Genomic DNA, 6,000 nt, shown 5'->3' with positions numbered 1-6,000 from the left:
CAATATGGCAAAGGAAATAGTCCTCCAAGAAATCCAGGAAGCTCAGAGAGTCCCAAAGAAGTTGGACCCAAGAAGAAACACACCAAGGCACATCATAATTACATTAGCCAAGGTAAAAACGAAGGAGAGAATCCTAGAAGCAGCAAGAGATAAGGGGACAGTAACCTACAAAGGAGTTCCCATCAGACTGTCAGCTGATTTCTCCAAAGAGACCTTACAGGCAAGAAGGGGCTGGAAAGAAATATTCCAAGTTATGAAAGACAAGGCCCTACATCCCAGATTGCTCTATCCAGCAAAGCTCTCATTTAGAATGGAAGGGCAGATAAAGTGCTTCTCAGATAAGGTCAAGTGAAAGGAGTTCATCATCACCAAGCCCTTATTTTATGAAATGTTAAAGGGACTTATCTAAGAAAAGAAGATAAAGAAAAAAACATGTATAGTAAATGGACAGCAAACTCACAGTTATTAACAACCACACCTAAAGCAAAACCAAAAGAAACTAAGTAAACAACTAGAACAGGAATAGAACCACAGAAATGGAGATCACATGGAGGGTTAGCAACAGGGGGGTGGGAGCAGGAGAGAGGGGGAAAAGGTACAGAGAATAAGTAGCAGAGAATGTAGGTTGAAAATGGATAGGGGGAGGGCAAGAATAGTACGGGAAATGTAGAAGCTAAAGAACTCATAAGTATGACACATGGACATGAACTAAAGGGGGAGAATGTGGGTGGGAGAGGGGGTACAGGGTGGAGGGGAGTGAAGGGGGAAATGGGACAACTGTAATAGCATAATCAATAAAATATATTTTAAAAATAAATAAATAAAACCATCAGAATACAAATAAAATGCCACCAGCTACAATTGTGATGTTTCATTTATGGAAATTAATTTCTGTTTATGATTGGTCCACAATTAATAATTTTAGTAAAGAAAAGGCATATCATATGGGCTGATTAAACTGAGGAAAAATCTAGTTCTGATAGTTTAAAAATATTTTAAATATACAGCTTGTGTTAAGATAACTCTTGTAAATGTGACATAAATACTTGTTATAAAGGGCCATAGGTTTTTGTAAAGCTATGTAATATAAAATCTTGGTGATTGGGCCACATCACATGAAATACCAAAAACACTTTCACACTCAACTAATTGATCAAAAAATCTTTGTGCTAGCAGTGTTACCTGACAGGGAATGGCCCAGAGAGGGTCTGCCTCAGGCCAGCCAGTAGTGTGTGGGTTCTTGAGTTCATGTAGGAAAGATTTCACAACATTAGTCCAGGCAATTTTGAGAGTATGTTCATTAAAGCTGGGAACAGTGAAAAAAAGGAAGAACTTAGGGTAGGGCAGAAGAAGTAATGGAGCAAGCCTAGGTGGTGCTCTGCTTTGGCTCCTGAGAGATGTTATAAGAAAGGAGTGAGCCAAGGAGGGGCTGTTGTTACCTCACTGGAAAGTGAAGGTCACAGAGACAGAAGTGAGATAAGGTGGGGCTTCTTTTAGCTCACTGAAAAGTGAGAGAAAAAGGGAGTCATGCAAACAGGAACAGGGAGTAAGCCCTGGTCGAGCTGCTGCTCCACTGCTTCTCTGGCTGCAAGTCTCATAAAGTCTAGGAGGAAGTAAAAAGTTCATGCCAGCAAAGGGGCATGAGTGAGCTCTAGAGTGAGCCTGCAATGAGTCTTTGTTCTGAGGGTTTTTAATCTTTTTTTCTGCTGGTGAGAATCTTAGGGGATGGTGTCAGCAGAATATTCATCAGCTTTCCAGGTGCATTTTAAATATGCTGATACATCAAAATGAGCACATAGGGGAGTTTGGGAATATTCTTTGGTCTACTATAATGTTTTACTTTTATCTTGGGTCTGACTGGCTTTTAATGTTGTTTTTTTTGGGGGGGTTGTTGTTATTTATTCCCTTGACTTCATCTGTCCTTGGGTTTAGCTGGCACAAATGGCATTAATTTGGTCTCTGTTTTATTTTCCCAGACCAGGGAGATTTAAGATATGTATTCTCCAGTTGGGAAGTAGAGATATGAACCATTCTCTCTCAAGTGTCCTTGTGTAACAGCAGAAGACTGTAATAGTGGGAAATTGCAACCCACCCTACCATACTTTTGACATTGTGTCTGTAAGTGCTGACTCTGACTGATATATAGTTCATAGATGAATAGCATGTTTGCATTGGAATCCTACGAACTAATGGCTCAAAAGATACAGATTCTGACCTTCAAGCACCCCATTTCTGGAAGAATTTCTGACCTTCAACCATGGAGCCAGGAAAGCATGAAACCACGATGACTAAATCAGGATGATGCACACCGGACCATGACTTGCCGTATTGGAATGGACTGTGCTAGTCTGCATATAGAGACTTTTTTTTAAAGATTTATTTCTTTATTTTTAGAGAGGGAAGGGAGGGAGAAAGAGAGAGAGAAACATTAATGTGCAGTTGCTGGGGGTCATGGCCTGCAACCCAGGCATGTGCTCTGGCTGGGAATCGAACCTGCGATGCTTTGGTTTGCAGCCCGCACTCAATCCACTGAGCTATGCCAGCCAGGGCTGCATGTAGAGACTTTTCAGCCCCTTTCCTTGATCTCTTTGTTCTGTCTTCCTCTCCCCCCTTATAAAACCTCTGCCTCCACTAAGATGTGGAGATGGGCTTTGAGATGTGAGTCCACCATCTTCCCAGGAGCTGGGCTTTGTAACATGAATGCCCTACCTTCCAGATGGCCGGCATCTGCATAAAACCACTTTCCTTTACTTCAGCACCTGCCTCTTGAGTATTGGCTCTTATAGTGACAGGCAGTCAGACCTGTTTTCAGTAACACTTGGTAAGGGGAAATAAGGTCTTGCAATTCACCAGCTGGCTGTAAGTTGCTCAAATTGTTTGGCCTTGTTTAATTTTCTTGTCTCAGTTTCCCTATTCTATTTGCTCAGGAATTTTTCTAGTTTTTACTATTCTGTCACAGCAGGACTAACTATACTCTTTTGTTACCAAATATGTTACTTCAAACCTATTTTGTTATATTAGTTCCCAGACATCTAAGAAATACAAACTTAACAAAATTACAGATTGTGCTTTTGTGTTTATTCGAAAGGAATATTGTTACACAATGAGGATGTTAAAGGGAGTGAGGAGCCTGAAATTTAGGAATGTATTTTATACCACTCTTGGATTTTAATATTTTCCACTTTCTGACAGCATCTCTAATGAATTAATCTGCTCTAAGTGATATGCCTGTTCAAGTACAGATCAACTACGAGGAGTGAAGAAAATTACTTTCCAACTCTCGGTGAGTGCATTTGCTCCTTGGTTTAGTATTTCTGCATTTGAACACTATATTACATTTTTTTCTTCCTATGGCATTCATGGCATTAAATTATAGAATAAGACTTAGCCACTTGTTGGCTGAGTAAGGTGGCATCTATCCATTAACAAATACCTCGTCTTGTATATTTGGATAAATATTTCTGCTCAAGTAGAACAGTCTTCATACAAAATATAAAAATGAACTACTTGGTGTTCAAAATTACTCTTTTGGAATCAATTCTCATGGTTAGACCCTGGAAGACCTTGAATTATGGTTTAGAGATGCTTTTCAAACCCTCCTTACAGTCCTAATTGGCAGTCAACTGATGCTAGAACTCCAGAGTTTCAAAACTACTGTGCAGCCACTATTATGAAAACTAATTCATCTAATGACATTGCAGAGAAGGAAAATGGATCAACTATGTTATCAAATCTATTTGAACACCTGATGATCAACTGGACACGGAGAAGGAATACACACAACTGTGAAGATTTAGGAATATAAATCAGAATTTCGTGGTTTCTTCTTATTTATATAAAAAGAATAAAAGGGGAGTCCTAATCTGTGTGGCTCAGTTGGCTGGGTGTCATCCCACAAAAGGAAAGATTGCTGGTTCGATTCCTGGTCAGGGTAAATGCCTGGGTTGCAGGCTTAGTTTCCAGGTGTGGGCGTGTGAGAGGCAGCCAATCAATGTTTCTCTTGCACATTGATGTTTCTCTCCCTCTAGTTTTCCCTTTCTGCCCCTCTCTCTAAAAATAAAGAAATAAAATCTTTTAAAAATGTTACTTTAAAAAAGAATCAAAGGGGATATTTTTAAAAGAACAAAAAAGTGTTGCTTCCAACAATAAGTATCAAGGGCATAATATCAGGAATTATGTTCATTGAAATTATATCAACATCAAGGTCAGTGCTGAGAAATATTGTTCTTTTAAATCATAAGACCCTGAGATTTTGCTGAGATTTTTGCTGAAAAAGAAGAATAAAGTTGGAAGAATCACACTATCAGATTTCAACACTTATTACAAAGCTACAATAATCAAAGCAGTCTGGCACTGGAATAAGGACAGACATTTAGGTTAATAGAATATAACACAGAGTGCAGAAATAAATCCATATACTAGATCTGTCTGGAAAATGTCCAGCCATTGTTAATAAAATGAGAATGGTTTGTGCAACATCAATATAAACTGGCAGCCACAGAGAGTGGATTGGAATGTGCATGTGTGAACAATGATGACTTCATTGTACTAGTCAGTGGGGGTGGTAGATGTCATTGAGTGAGTGTGTGTACTGTGTGGCCATCACATTCAAAATGACTTAAGAGAGTAGAACAATTAGTCTTCATCAGATTTTGTGTTAAGCTTGAACATTCCTCCATAGAAATATGATTCACAAGCCTTTCAGGGACAATGCAATGAGTGCAGTGCAAATAAAAATATGGCACAAACACTTCAAAGATGGTCAAGAAGAAGACACAGCAAAATCTCAGCAAGATTAAGACCATGTTAACTGTGTTTTTTGGTTGGGAAGGTATTGTCCATTACAAGTTTGCCCCCTTGGCCAAATGATTAATAAGGAGTATTACCTTAATATTCTTTGTCAGTTGAGAGACATAAAAGGACAAAAATGGCCAGCTATGGGCAACTGATGATTGGCAGCTTCATCACAACACACCCACTCATGCATCATGTCACATGCAGAGTTTTTTTTTTTTTTAGAAACGTCAAATTACTGAGGTGACTTAGTCCCCCTATGGCCCAGATTTGGCACCCTGCAACTTCTGGCTTTTCCTAAAACTAAAATCACTTTAGAAAGGGAAGAGCTTTCACACTGTCAATGAGATTCAGGAAAATATGATAGGGCACCTGATGGCAATTTTTTTTTTTAGAAATGTAATTTTTTTAAAGATTTTATTTATTTTTAGAGAGGGAAGGAAGGGAGAGAGAGAGAGAGAGAGAGAGAGAGAGAGAGAGAGAGAGAGAGAGAGAGAGAAACATCAATGTGTGGTTGCTGGGGGTCATGGCCTGCAACCCAGGCATATACCCTGACTGGGAATCAAACCTGCGACACTTTGGTTTGCAGCCCGTGCTCAATCCACTGAGCTACATCAGCCAGGGCTACCTGATGGCAATTTTAACAAAGGATGTTGCAGAGTGGTTTGAAAAGCAGAAGAGAGGCTGTGAGAACTGTGTGAGGTCCCAAGGTGCCTACTTTGAAGAAGACAGAGGCATCATTGTCCTATGTACAATACTTTTTGTATCTTATATTTTCTTCAATAAATGTCTCTGGTTTTCATAGTACATGGCTGGGTACTTTTTGAACAGGCCTCGTATATGTGGTCAATGGATTTTCAATGAGTGTCCATGACCATTCAGTGGGGAAAGAATAGTCTCTTCAACAAATTGTACTTGGTATTCACATGTAAAAGGAGAAGTTGGATTCTTACCTTACACCATTTACAAAAATTAACTTAAAATGGATCAAAGACCTAAATATATGGGTTAAAACCATAAAACTCTTAAAAAACACAGAAACAAATCTTTGGCAGCAGTTTCTTAGATGTAACACTGAAAACACAGCAAAAAAAAAAACCCAACCTAGATAAACTGGACTTGATCAAAATTAAAACTTTGTGTATTAAAGGATACTTTCAAGAGAGTAAAAAGACAACATGTAGAATAGGACAAAATACTTAAAAA

Source organism: Phyllostomus hastatus, unplaced genomic scaffold, assembly GCF_019186645.2.
Source record: "Phyllostomus hastatus isolate PE091 unplaced genomic scaffold, TTU_PhHast_1.1 phas_contig_62, whole genome shotgun sequence".
Lineage (NCBI taxonomy): Eukaryota > Metazoa > Chordata > Mammalia > Chiroptera > Phyllostomidae > Phyllostomus > Phyllostomus hastatus.
The sequence above is the reverse complement of the archived record's forward strand: the minus strand, read 5'-3'. Positions refer to the sequence as shown.